The following is a 14,936-nucleotide window of genomic DNA, read 5'->3' as shown; positions in this document are numbered from 1 at the left end:
TCCAATCACACAAAGTTAATTCCTGAATCAGATGGCAAATGTGATCATTACATAAAAGTATGTAAAAGCATCATTTCTGCTTTTAGAAGCATCCAGACAGACCAACTCACTCCAAATCAATACACATTAATGAAGAAATCTCCCTGTACCAGGCATAGTGCCAGGGGTGAGGAGCACAAAGGTAAGACACAGTCTTTACTCCTGTCATACAAGAATCTAGTAGAGGGAGAGAGAAAGTAAAACAACAGTCGTAAGACAGTATGATAACTGTCCCATCAGAGAGACATCAAGTACCACTGTGGGATATGAGAGAAAACTCAAGTGGTCTGGGATCCAGGAAGAACTTTATAAGAGAAGTGGCCCTTTAATAATAAAGGAGTTCACCAAGTAGACCAGAAAGAGAATCTGACCCCAAAAGAGGAAGGGCAAATTCAAAGAAATGGTAATTAGAGAGAAACTGGCATAATTGGGGAAATATATGTAATTAGGCACTGCTAGTGGTTTGTGGAAGAGAAGGGATGTCAGCTGGAAAGGTAGGATAGTCTAGAAAATAAAGGGATGATATGGAATACTAAGGATCGGGGGCACCCGCAGGATTTGAAAGGGGACAGTGACATAGCCAGTTTTGTGTCCAGAATGATCACCTTGTTCATAGTACGGCTGATGATGTAGAGATGGCTAGGAGCCTCCTACAGTATCCAGGAAGGAAAGAAAGAATACGTTCCTGAATCAAAAGTAATGGGGAAGGAAAGATGTAGGCAGATCCAAAAGAGGAACTGGAATTAGAATATATGGTATTTAATGACTGACTGACTATATACAGAGCAAGTTAACGTAACACCAGACGCCCCAAGCAGCAGGGCCTATGGTTATTCCGACAGTTCTCTGAGGAAATGAGTGTCTCTCATCTGCCAAGAACCAATGCCTGGCACTGTTAGTGGAATACACATGAATACATGAATACATGAATTAGGAATTTCAACTAACAACTCCCTTGGACAACACTGCCCACTCGCTGCTACCCGTGGACGAAGGCTGCCTGCTGGCAGTGGCCGATCGGTCTGCAGTGGCTCCTGCCTGTTCCAGTCACCTTTCCTCCTAGCTTCAAGATCCCCTTTCTCTGCAACCCCTGACTGATGATGGAAGGTGCCCTGATGATAAGCAGCAGCAGTGACACTTAAATTTATGAATCATCACAAATTGAGAGCCATATGGCAGCACATCATGCGAAGAATTAGGGCCTGTCTTATGGAAGTCATAGGTCCCTGGAAGGAAGAAGAGACCACAGGAAGGTGATCTCATGGCATTCTTGGTATGCCCTTTATTAACTGTGGTATTAGGATAATTTCCAGCTACTTAATGGTAGAACACAATGTATACCCTGACCTGCTGGACTGTTGTGAACGACCACCAGATGAGTTCTTTTAAGCTCACTGAACAATTTAGGAGCTGGAACAGAAGGTCTCATTCCTACTCTATTAACTCCACTAATATTAAAGGCTCTACAGAATTTTATGCTTTGTTATTTTTTTTTTTTTTTGCTACACAAAAGGCACATAACTTTCCAAAAACTGATCTATGTTAAATTACAGTTTTTCAAACCTAAAAACGAAGTATATATGTGCCCAAAATTACCATCTTTGCAATACTTAACTTTTGATGGTGCAAAATATTAAGAAACCATTCTTGGATCTTCACATTTTTTTCCATGTGGTATGTTTTTCTGATTAAAAGTAAGAATGACATAATATAAAGCTATCAGAAATATAATGATTAAAAAAGGAGGAAGAGAAAAAATTATATTAAAGTCTTTCTCTACAGATAAAATGATTATCATCAGGCAAGATAAAAACAGGTTCGGCATACATATTTGTTCACAGAACTAGAGTTTAGATCTGGAAAAACTTGTATGTCTTTTCATAAAAGCTTTTCTTTAGAAAGAGAAGCCCAGAGAACGTAAGTCATTGCCGAGCCTACAGTTTAATGGCTCAGAACCAGGATAAAGAGCTCATGCTCGGATTGGGCCAGATATCATATTAAAATCTCTTGCCATAAAGGCAATTTTTAAGTTGTTCTATCAATTGAGATATGCAATGAGGGCTATTCTAATCACAGGTATATATTTTAGAAAAGTTTACTGATGTTTTAGCATGTATTTGTTTCTTCAAATTCTCATTCTAAATAAATAGTCTGAAATATTTTTGGGCCCAATTAATGTGAATCTTTAATTGATCATAGAGATGTTGCCTCAGAAATCCGATGGCCCAGGGAATAAACCAAGCCTGAGAACAGAATACAAATGGGATAGATGTACTGGTGGGTTGTGCTTTTATGCTACCCAAGCCAGTCTCCAAAACACATTATGATGAAGATAAAAGGGTTAGCATGCTGTCTTGGCATTTAAAAAAAAAAATCTTTAACATCACCATTATCAGATTCTATATTCAACCTAAGGCTCGTTCAGAAGCACCTCTAGTTATTTCTGTCTTGTTCTGCCTGTCTCTACCACTAGATAGATACTTTTTCTAGCATCTCCCCTACTCCTTTAAAAAATTTTGTGCCTTTTCAAAACATTCTCCCTACTCAGCTGGAGTAGGCATATAGGGAGATTAAAATTTTCATTATAGTCCAAGTAGTTTTTGTTACCTGCTAATCTACAGCACTGCTTCTGCGAATATTCAATTCTTGTTTTAATTTCATCTCAAGCCTATTTCATGAGAAGTTCTTGATGTATTTAGTATATAAGCTCCTATATCCAGAGTGAAGCTAGGCAGGAACTGATAGATATCTGGAAACCTGGGCACTTCAGTGAGTCTCTTCTGGCCTTGAACGACAGCCAGAGGATGTCATGTATCAGGAAGCTGCTTTAGTGAGGCACTGGCCCCTAGCTGCCTGCACTCTGCCTGGATGGAAGAGGCAAACACATATCCCCTATGCAGCCTGCAGAGCATACTGGTCTATAAATCAGAGAGCAATATTCTTAGCGTGCCTCCCTAAATATGATTCATGGCCTAAAGCAATTGTGAGTTTACATTTTCTTGTGGATTCTGGCATACTTTGTAAACTCTTAAGGCCTTGATAGTGAAAATGCCTTTCACAATTCTCTCATTTCATTGTATACAGATAGCTTCCCAACTGGTCAAATACAATGCACTTGTTGAATTTGGAGGGCAGTTTCCCACAAACAATCTTATAAAGGTTGGTTATTTGGTGGTGGGACCACCCATGATAAAGCTATTTAACTCATTATGAGTGTGAAGGATAGTATAACTAGTACCCAGCCAAGGAAAAGAGTAACAATAGAAACACATCTAGTGTTCCAAGTGACAGCCACTATGAAGAGGAACGTGCTATAGGTCTCTCTGTGGCCAGGGAGCTGAGGTTATAATACAGCTAAGGAATAGAATTAGGCTCTTGAGACATGGAATAGGATGGACCCTGATGTTAAGGTCAAAGACAGAAATTTGGAGGTGAGGTGTGAAAAGGGCACCAGTTTACCATTTTAGGATTAAGACTCACAAACTAGGAGTGGCACACTACTTCTGTTCCTAGCTTCAGCCATTTACTAGTAGATGACCTCTGGCGTCAGCTGAACCCCTTGACCCCACACCCATCTTAGGTCCCTTCCCAATCTACCACTCTGTGATCATAACAGCCAGAGCTTTGACTGTGGCAGGTGAAAGGAAGACATGGTGAAGGGTGGAGAGACGAAGGAAAGATTAGGGGGTTGCTCATACACAGATGAAGATCCCATTGCGGGGAATTCGAACCCAGTCAAAGTACTGTGATTGCTAAGCCATTTGGGACCTGGCAGAGGGCCCAGGAGCCAGCCTGTGTACCATACAGCACATGGTAACTTGTTCTCCACAGGGAATGCAACTTCTTATGTGTTCCTTATGTCTTGGACAATATAATCAGGTAGAAAACAGACTCAAGCTTCCAAAGCCTTTGGACTCTGCCATCCACACTGTCCAGATCCCCTCAGTACACTGCAGAGGTGAATCAGTTCAAATTCCTGCAGGGCTCCTTTATCGGGAGGCAGGATGGGTCAGCTGGGAGGCTGCCGGGGAGATGCAGATGCAGATCTCTCCCTGCAGCCCTGCTCTTGGGGCGGCTCAGTGCAATGCCAGCCTTGCTGCTCTCACCTTGCTACCTGAACTAAAGGGGTTAATCGCCCGACACTGTAGTGTCTGTGGCCACACCACTGACCCAATCTTTCTTCTTCAGACCTGCGGTGCAAATCTTTGCTGTACCACTGAGAGGGCTGATGGTTATCATTGCCTCTGTGTGGGGCCTTGAAATCTTTCACTTATTAAATCACTACTGAAAAGTCTTGTGTCTGTTTCTGCAATTTGGGGCTATACTTTTTATCATGATTATAAAATTCCCCTATAATAAAATGTGGTTGGTGCTCAAATATTTGTTGGCTGTGCTAAGCATCGAGCATGCATTATTATTATTTATTTATTTATTTCATTTTGGAGTGATTAGTAACAATCTGCGAATGGGGAAGCCTCAAAGAAAATGAAAATAAAACACTAATATATTTCCAGGGGTTCTTTGTTCAAGGGTAAAAGCTAGAGAAGGCCCTTGCATGGCCTCGTTGATATTTGGCCCCTGGTGGCTTCACAATCTTCGTTTCTCATTCCTTGCCAGCTATACTGGGCTCCGCTAATCCTGGAATGTGCCAGGTCTACCACAAGCCTCGCATTTGCTATTCCTACCATCTGAAACCAGTCCCTGGGACTCACTCCTGTACTTCCCTTCTGACTCTTAGGGCTCTGCTCAAATGTCACCTTGCCAGCAAGCAAGGCCTTCTGTAGTCAGCTTCCATAAAAGAGTGTACTCCACTCCCCATCACTGTCTGTCCACCTTTACCATGCCTTTTTCTTCACAGCATTACTGCCATGTATGTATGCATGTGTCTGCCCCTCCTAGGACAGAAACTCCCAGAGGCCTGGGCTCCCGTAGCTGATGTTGTTCACCATTGTGTACCCCACATCTAGAAATACACTTTGCTCCTAGCCAAGCACCTGAACATCTGCTGAGAAAATTTACATTACTTCTGTGCCCTTTCATTTAGACATACTGCTAACTTATTGGGCATCTACATTTGCCCTGCATTTTCTACAAATTCTACCCATTTCTTAGAAATTCTAGGTAAGCATGTCTATTCTTTTCAACAAAACTAATTTTAAAATATCGACCAAAATTTCTTTAAAAGTCGGTCTTGAGAAACGTATCCTTTCCTTACACATGCCCTGAGAGGCTGTGGTACTGCAGATGTGACCGTGGAAGCAGAGAGGTTAACAGGAGGTGCAAGGGGGCATCTCAAACCACTGCCCGTCTCTCCGAGGGCTCAGGGCAGTGGTTTGAGATGAGTAAAGTTCATGTGGACTAATTTCTATGTCTGTGTAGGGGTTCAGAATGAGTTGTCCCAAGATCTACCACCCTGACATACAGATTATTTTGGGGTGAAAGCAATCGAGGCCCTGAAAGCTCAGGAAGAATCTTTGACCTTCCCCCTTACAATCTAAAAGAATTTAAGATAGAGGACCTGTCCCAGGAAGGGAACTATTATTATAGATAAGTAGTTTAACCTGATTGAGGTGTGGTAGATAGGGAGGAACCTAGCAAAGCCCATTTCATCAAAGTCCTCCCTGTGTCCTTGATTCAAGATGGCTCAATATTTGTTTACTAAGCATTAACTCTTTTCATCTCCTTGTGAATTGCCTTACTTTCCTTTGAAGTCTTAGACCCCTACTTCCCTCTCCTTAATCCAGAAAGGTATATATACCTCATTCTGTATAACTGTCTTTGGAATTTTCATGTTTATCTAAATTCCTCATGTACACTTCTAAAGCTTGATTTTCTCCTATTAATCTTCCTTATGGCTTTTAATTTTTCAACCAGGCAGAAGAACTAAGAAGGGGAAAGTTTCCCCTTCTGAAATATACATTATTACTATTGAAATGAAAAGCTAACTTAATTTATATTTCATAATGTCAAAATAAATCCTCTGGCCTTGTCTCTTCGGTTGAATAAGGTCATTCAGAGTCACAGCACAAAAGTGGATCATCCTGGGTTTCTTCTTTTATCAGAATTAGATTTCATCTATTTGAAAAAATATGTTCGATAACTGGAAAGGGTAGTTTAAAAAGCTTTAGTTTTGTTTGTTTGTTTGTTTGTTTAATTCCTTTTCCCTTTACCAGCTCATTATCACAAAGGAGAATTGCATAATGAACATTTTTCTGAATCACTCATGCCAAGTATTTTTAATAGACTCTCACTAAGAACTGGATCTTAGTGAAAAACAGATCAGGAGAGACCCTGTAATTCAAACTGTACTTGATTGAATTCTTATTAAGCATGCAACAACATCCCTTATCTTCGCCTAGCATTATGGTTTACAAAACACTCCCACAGAAGTTATCCCACTTGAGTTGTACCACTGCCTTATGACATGGGCAGGCCTGTGTGATTCTGTACCCAATGACAGTGGAATTAAACAGAGGTCAAGCCATCAACCCTTGTAGAACCACATCTGACTCCCATTCCAGGGCTCTTGGTAACCTGGACAGTTATCAATGAATGAATACCATAGCTTGGGCAATATGCCCAAACATCTAAATGCCACAAACATCCCAACTGTCACAATCATTATTTTACAATAATAATTTAAAAATATAATTATTTTAAAAATTATTATTTAAAAATTTTATACAAAGAGTAATATTTTTCAGAATTTGGTTGACTGAATAATCTTCTAGCTAACTTTAACGCATATTCTAAAATCAATCTGTCCTCAAAGTTAGGTCATTTTCAGTGTGACAATATGAAAAATTAGCTAAACAAAAACACCAGAAGAAAGTTGAAAATATGGATTCAATGGTTTCCACACAGAATTTTTGAAGGAAGTTTTGCTTTTCTCTCATTTCTGATGGGGAAAGGCCCGGCTCATATGAGCACGCATTTGAGGTCTTCTCAGTGATTTTCCTATCAGCTGGGCAGTCAGATTCATCAAAGTGATAAAAACAATTAAGAACCAGTAATAACAATCAAAATAAACGCAAAGTATTTATGAGGCCACTATTGTCAATTTAGTACCGATTTCTGTGGGGATTTAAAAAAACCTTTAAGACCAGCTCTTTACCATAAAGGTGATTAGAATTTTGATATCTGCATATAAAACAATATATAATTAAGCGTCAAACTGTGTAAATACCACAGAAATTCAGAGGAGGGCCAGCTGCAAAGGTCACAGCCTGTTCCCTGGGGTTGGCCAATTCCTGAAGGACAAATAAAAGAGACAGGGCAGTTTCCTAGCAGAAGTAATAGCTTACTTTAGACAAGAAGGGGTGGAAATAAACATGGCATACCAATTAAAAATACAGTATGTTTTAGCAAGGCCCATCACTAGAACTCTGGGATATCAGGCACCCCTCCAGAAATTCTATTAATAAGAGGCCTCCAGGTCTTCTTAGGAGAAATGATAAAGAGGACTTTGAGAGAGATAATCTATTACCTTGGAAGTAAAAACTACCACCACAGTGAAAGAAGGGGAGATGGCCAAAAATTGAAGGTAGAGATGAGATGCCCTACAAAGGCAGGAGGGACTCAAATTCCACTATAGGTCCTGGATTCAAATGTAGAGAGAGAAATGTTTAGCCCCCAGTAAAACAAAGGACTGGTTATACTCAAATGTTTTTCTGGAAATTAATTTCAGGTCCTCAAAAGTATTTTAGAAGGGAGAATAAGCGTTAGGATGTCTAATAACAAGAGCTAGACTCACTCAGAGACCAAGTAATCTAGGGGTGTTCACACTTTGAAGGGAAAAACCTTCCCTCTAATTTGGGACTGCCAGCAGGAGTGGCAAAAAAAGGTGGGCGGGGAAAGGACTAGAGAAGTGCAGGCGCCAGTAGCAGGGCAGAGCAGCCCAGTGCCTGCCTCAGTAGGGAGCAGAAATTTACAAAATAAAGTTAATGACAGCAGTTGACACACAAGAAAGCTCAATGGTTAATAGAAGTCTTGATTAAAGCTTTGAGCCAAACATGAATGCGGCTTTCATTCAAATACCTTCCTCTGCTGAGGACCAGAGAAAGTGGGTTTTACATCCTTAAGCAAGCACAGTCCCTGTACACCTACCTGCCTCTTTACAGGGGAGCCTGGCCTCCAAGAAAAGAGTTAGCTGGCCAACTTGGGATGGTCTCCACTGTTACAAATATTATAGAGCTCTCGCTAGGCTTAACAGGGTACACAGAAAGGTACAGAGGCAGGAGCAGGTGAATCCCATCTTGTCTGCTTTAATGAGCAGATCAGAAGGACTTAATTTAGCCCCAGGCTGTGCCCTTCAGCTCTGTCTGAACTGTGTGGGCCCTTTCAATGGGTAATTCAGGAGCATTTTAATCCAATCCATTTATTTCCTTAAGGAGCAAATCCTTCCCTTAACTCTTCCTGGTACCATCAGCCAACTCAAATCCTCAATGGAAGGAAAGAGTTGGGGTTATATTTAAAAATCTGTTCAGCAAACTTCCTCTTTCCCAGTGATTATGAAGAGTCAACGTCAGCTCAGCCTCTAAGACAGTTACCTTGTAATCCAAAATTAGGGAAGCCCACTGTGTCGCAATTTCCTTTTGGTCTTATTGGCAAACCCCAAATGCTTCCTTCCAGAAGCTGGAGAACCAGCAGAGAATTAATTTCTTCTTTCTTTGGTGCCTCTCTTACAAAGTCTGTGCCTGAGATGAAGTTCCAAAGTCTTCCGTCACACACAGCTGTGCGTGGTCCTTCCTTAATGTCTCTCTGCTTAAGCACATGCAGTGGAAGTTACTCTCTCTGGTACTGCAAAGTCTTGCACTTGGTAGGAGAGCCCTTGAGAGCTGCTCTAAGCCTGAAATCCCTCGAGAAGGTGTGTCTTCCACACTTCCGCAGAATCTGACACAGATAATTCAGTGACATAGGAGTTAAGATGCTGCCTTTCCTTTCCTGCCCACGTGGCTACCATTTCTTGGTTTATGTGCTCATCGTCTCTGACTGGTAACACTCCTTCCTCACTGACCTGCTTCCGGTCTTGCCTGCATCCAGTCTACATACCATGTCGTTGCTGCAGGCAGCTGACTCTAAAAGATCTGTTTTAAAACATATTCCATGTCTTCATTTTGTCACTAGTGTACAACTTCAAGTCTTTGGCAGGGCACAGATGATCCTTCATGGTTTGACTCCCATCCGCCTCTTTAACTCATCTCTGGAGCATCCCTTTCCCCTCCTCACATCACGTTCCCTTTTCTGAGCTCCCTGTAACCCAGCCTGGTGCCTGCCTTAATCCTGCACATCTGGCACAACCCTGCTTAGCCTTCGAGTCCTGGTTTAAAAGCCCTCCAGGACTCCCTGGGTAGCCCCAGACACTCTTTCTCTTACTTCATATTTCTAACGTCATATTTTCACTATAATTGTCTTTTTGTATATCTGTTCCTCTGTTAGATTATAAACTCTCATGTTATCATTTTTTAAAATAAATTTATGAATTAGTTAATGAATAGATGTGAGAGGGTTAACTGAAAATACAGATTTGAAGAGGCTAGTGTATGGGGTGACTGGTACAGTCATGAGGAAAAATTAAATCACCTGGAAAGAACACAGTGGGCCACAAGATGAGAAGATGAAAGTTAGAACACTTGAGGAAAAAGCAATTAAACAACAACAACAAACAAATGCAAGACAAAGGAAAAAACTGAGGGCACATATCCCAGAGACCAAGGCAGAAGAGGTTCAAAAAATAGGAACAGTTTACACTGAGCTCTTTCTTTGCAGTGGAAAACAATAATTATTGCATCATTATATAGAGAAGTTTGGGTAAAAATCTTACAAAGTTATGCAAATGAAAGTTGTACAATATAGGTACGTGGTTTTGCTTTTATGAAGGTAAATCTTATCTAGTTTTACTGTTGTTTCCAACATCGGATTTTCTAGCCTCCTTTACCATGTTATCTAAAAAATTTTTCTCTTACTCATTTTTTCTAACATATAGTTCAGTTTCAATTCAGAGCCAGTCTTGTAACACTAAGGTGGGGGATTTCTTCAGTTTAGGTGATCGAGATACATAGAGATGTCAATTCAACTAGACTATAAGTTTTCAAAGGATAGGTATTAAGCCCTTGTACCTAAAAGAGACTGAATAAATATGTATGGAAAGAATGACTAAATTCCTTATATTTAAATGCATAAGTTAGGTCATCTGGTATTACTGCTGTCACCCATCCCCTGGCAAATATGGAGCCCATGGCAAACATTGCTAACAGATAATGGCAAGTTCTCAGCTAAGCCTGTATTAGCCCACAGTACTGAAAGCAGCTCCTACCAACTGGTCAGAGTTGGCCCAGATGACATGACATCATTCTCAAGTTAACTATGTTAAATTTGAGCTTTCACAGCCCTCTACTCATGTCGGCATGGTATGTAGCCAGTAGAGCAGCTGCCTGCAAAGACAATGAGCAGAAGCAAAGTAGTCAAAATGTGACGGCCTGTCTGATTTACTTTCTATGTTCTCCTTCTATTAGGAATTGTAAATAAAAGTTTTCTTAAGCTATTCATACATGTCTATAAATGTCATGTCAGATCAATTCAGAGAACTGAATTATATAATATGCTCATTCCAGATCTCTATCTATCAGTGACCATCTCTGGTTAGATATCCTTTGTTGAACTGCCCCGTGAAACTTGAAATTTAGCTACACATTGCTTTTTTAGGGAGATGAATCTGGCAGCAGTCTGGTCATTGTTCCTATTTAAATATGTTCCTATGTAAAACTCCTTTGCTGCTCTCCGATTGTTGATATGTAATAGGATAAAATCCAAACTCCTTTGCATGACATCAAGTTCTTCACAATGAAAGGACCACTACATTAACCTTCTTTTGGCCTTGCCAATTATTATATCACACCAAATCCTTCTTTGTAGGTGGTTATATTAACTTCCTATGGCTTCTTTCTATGGCACTTAAGTCACAAACTTAGTCACACACATTTACTTTCTTTTAGTTCTTTGGGTTAAAAGTTCAACATGGGCTACAATGAGCTGATCGCAGGGGTGGCAGGGCTGTGTTCTTTCTGGAAGCTCTAGGGCAGCATCTGCGTCCTTGCCCGTGCCCGCATGCCTTGGTTCATGGACCCCTTCCATCTTCAAAGCCAGCGATGGCCAGTCGAGTCTCTCACATGGCATCACTCTAATGCTTACTTTCCCCTTTCACTTATAAGGACTCTTGTGATTACACTGGGCCTACTGAATAACCCTGAAAAAATCTTTCCATCTCATGATCCTCAACTCAATCACATCTGCAAAGTTCTAAAGTAAACATCTTTGGGGTGGTATCTACCATAACGGCGCTCCTTCTGCCTGGAAAACCTACTTCTCTGCTTAGAAGACTCCTATTCAATTTCTTAGACATTCCTTAAAGTTCTATGGAAATGCCAATATTTTCATGCGGCCCTTCTTCTTCCACCCCAAGGGGTTCGTTCTTAAGTTTCCTCAGTCCCATGTACAGCCACCTCTCCTGCAGCACTTACTTTGCAGTATAGTTTATTCATCCTTAAGCATGTTTCTCTGACTGGATTGTGAGTCACTATGTCTTATTCATTTCTGCAGCCTCAGGGGCCTATCTATAAAAGATTGTGGGGAAGAAAAATGAATGTGATATTTTAAAGAGTAAAGACCTCAGGTGGAGGCAGAAGCAAGAGCAATAAATTCACAGGACTTCTATTTTGAGTAGTTTGGAAACTAGTTCTGACAGCTCTTAATTAGTTCTTATTACATAATCAACCAAACCCCTTATCCTTTAACCCTTCCAGGGAGGAACTGGAGCACACTTAAAACCAACTCTTTTTCATCTAAGGACATTTCTAACTTTAATGTGATTTGCCATAGATCACGAAATGTCAGAATTTTAAGTGTCCTCCTGGGTGAGGCTAGAAAAGGGCAGGCCACACCCTAAGTGCTTGGTTAGATGCAGAGGTCTGGAAGGGATGTTATCTGCATGATTTACGAACTCTGAAAAAAAAATAATAACTCATCTAACAAATCTGACTGTACTGTGTTAGAGGTTAAAAGCAACTTTTCTACAATATTTATTTGGTATTTCAGTATCTGGAAGTTCTTGCATTAAAAAAAAGTACAAATTAAGTAAAGTTTAAATAGCCTTGAATACTTAAAATGTAAATCAAACAAGAGGTTGAATAAATTTAGGTCACGTGAATGGAGAAAATCTATTTTCAAAGGAAATCGTTTGCCATGAATAGCTAATGTCACTAACAACACTATACAGAATAAAAATCCAAAGACATGGAAATAAAACCAAAAATTATGTGCTTAGCAGTTGAGCTGCAAGAACCCAAGATTTGAGTACAAAAGAGAGGAAATTATTACCTGTTTCCTATTTTGACTACAGTCTACTTTTCTATTGTTTCTTCATCAGCAGTAATAAAACCCCTCTTCAATCTAAATCCTGTTGGTGTTGCTAGTTTTAGGTTAGGAGAATGTGAAGTTCTTGAAGCCAAGAATGATGTTTAAATATATCTTTTGTTAAATTTCATTGTCTTTCCTAACTTAAAAAAAAAAAATTAGGGTTTTTAGATCCAGAAGGGGCCTATGGATCTGTATCAAACCTCACATTCACAAAGTGGAACCTAAGGCTCACTTGCTTCCTCTGGGTAAGGACAAACCCAAGGTCAAGGGGAGACGGCATTAACTTCCACTTGGGAAATGCAGCTTGAAAGCCCTGGGCCTTCGGTACTGACAAGCCGTACATACCTGCATTACTTCTTGGCAGATTGTGAACTTGATGCATTTTTATAGAAAAGCAAAGCATGATTTCCCAATATTTGTGTTGAGTTTTTCAAATGTCTACAATGTTCTAATAAATGTATTTAGAAACATGTTTAGGACACCACCAACTGAACCATTTGGCTAAAATGGATGACTGCAGGTCTAATTTGTTGAAACAGAAATTGTGTTGTTGCTATTGTTGTCTGGACATTTCAAGCTTTTCCTGTTATTAAATATCTGTTATGTATGGCCATAACATAGAGCCCACTTGGGGAAACCATCCAGAGTAGCTGGGATTACAACTGGAGCCATCATAGGCAAGAATAGATATTAAAAGCTATTCACAACCCAATGAAAAGTCAGAGCATCTCAAATGTCTATTAAGGTCTATCAAGAATCCAAACAAGAAATTTTGTAATAAGCTTAATAAATAAAACAACTAAGCCCACTAAGTGGTACTTATAGAAATAGGCTTGAGAATATAGCTTTAGTTAGAGGGAAAAGTAGTTCCCACTAGAACAAGGATTGTTTACCTTGCTCTTTATTAGATGGTAATGGTACAAAATGTTTTAGGAAGAACCAGCAGTAGTAACCGCTGTGGGACCTACAAATTGTCTTTTTTGTTGTTGTTGTTGTTTTATAAAAGTAAAATGCTAGAACTACACTGTTCTAACTTAACTCTTCTGAAAAATAAATCTTCCATCTTGCATTTCATTCTGAACTATTTTACTATGTTCAGCATAGTAGCAACTGAAAAAAAATGTTTCATCTACAAACAAAAGTGAGAACACTTTACAAAAAACACTGTGGTTCTGCAAGGCTAGGTTCCCAAGTTCTTAATATAAAAGCTAAGATAACACAAAATAAAGATTGTTACAGTAACCAAACTTTTCTGTAACAAGTATCATTAAAAACAATAGCAATTTAACCATGATATGTTATTTTCTACTGTTTGTACAGATAATGGACCTGAATACATTCATTTTTTTTGTCAGCTTGCGTTATAAATCTCGCAACTTGCAAGCTCCAGTTTTTTTGGTGGGGAAGGCAGGTTAATGGTTGAACTTAAAATAAATCGGCTCTGCAATTACTTTTTTTTTTTTTTAATTCGATGATGCACGTTTCCCCTTTCCACGCCTTGAAGCAATTCTATGTCAACTTGCTATGGAGTCAAATGCGACAAACTCTGAGAGCTCCAGTCGCGCGGCTGTGGCTCGAGGCACCCGCAGCTTCCCACACTCCTGCAGCATCAGGACGGGGCACCCTCCCGCCCCCAGACGTGGAACCCGCACCCAAAGCCTTCGGAGCCGGGACAGTACTCCCTCCCCTTCTCCCTGTTTCGGGGAAACTGAGGCACGGTGAACGGAGAGATCTGGACTCCAGCGAAGGCTCTCGCCGCACCCTGGCGATCCCTTCCCCTGGGAGACCCCAGGAGGCTCTAGGGCAGCGTGTAGTGGACACCGCGCTCCACACCCTAGGAGGCTTATGGCATTAGTCTGAGAAGCGGCTGTCCCCAACTCACCCGCCCCCTCGGTCCCGCCCCACATGGATCTCGGAGCATCCTACGACCCCCAGGAACCCGCTGCCGGGACCTCACCGCGCCTCTCAGCGCGCAGCCTGCGATGCGGACTCCGCCAGCCTAGGCACCCGAGAAAGTTCCGCGGCGACAGCCGCAGCCGCGACTCGACCGCCCACCCGGTGCGGGACGCCCTGCCAGCCGCGCCCGGCCGCCCCGGCTCGCCAGGCGCCCCAGCTAACCTGACGCCGCGGCGCCACTCAAGTGGCCGCTGTGCGCCCCTCGCCATGGCCCGCCTGAGAGCTGCCTGTTCGCCGCGCTCCGCTCCTGACACCCGGCACTGCCTACAGCGGGCGAGCAGCCTCCGCCGGCGCCTTGCAGCGATGCGGGCTGCACCGCGGGCGGCCGGGAGTGCGGCGCTTCCACCTACAGGAGCCGGAGCCGGCCGGTGCGGAGCATGCCCAGTGCGACTCGCCGGGCGGCGCAGAGGCGCGGAGCTGGGCGGGCTGTCACCGCCGGGTTTTTGCGGCAGCCACGGGCGGGGGTTGGTGCGGAGCGAACTTGTGGGAGCGGCGGATGCTCCCGCATAGGAAGCGGCAGGCTGAGC

At 41.8% G+C, this 14,936-nt stretch overlaps 1 protein-coding gene across 1 annotated transcript in view; it reads right to left on the bottom strand.

Annotated features, from left to right (window-relative positions):
• The window catches only part of MFAP3L (microfibril associated protein 3 like), a 36,047-nt gene extending 21,311 nt beyond the window's left edge, over nt 1-14,736 (bottom strand). The window contains exon 1 of the mRNA XM_016148209.2: nt 14,572-14,736. The gene's annotated coding sequence lies outside the window, so the exon portion shown is untranslated. The remainder of the gene's footprint in view (nt 1-14,571) is intronic.
• Nucleotides 14,737-14,936: the final 200 nt, after the last annotated feature.

This window comes from Rousettus aegyptiacus, unplaced genomic scaffold (assembly GCF_014176215.1).
Source record: "Rousettus aegyptiacus isolate mRouAeg1 unplaced genomic scaffold, mRouAeg1.p scaffold_m13_p_16, whole genome shotgun sequence".
Taxonomy (NCBI): domain Eukaryota; kingdom Metazoa; phylum Chordata; class Mammalia; order Chiroptera; family Pteropodidae; genus Rousettus; species Rousettus aegyptiacus.
This window is presented reverse-complemented; position numbering and strand designations above follow the sequence as displayed.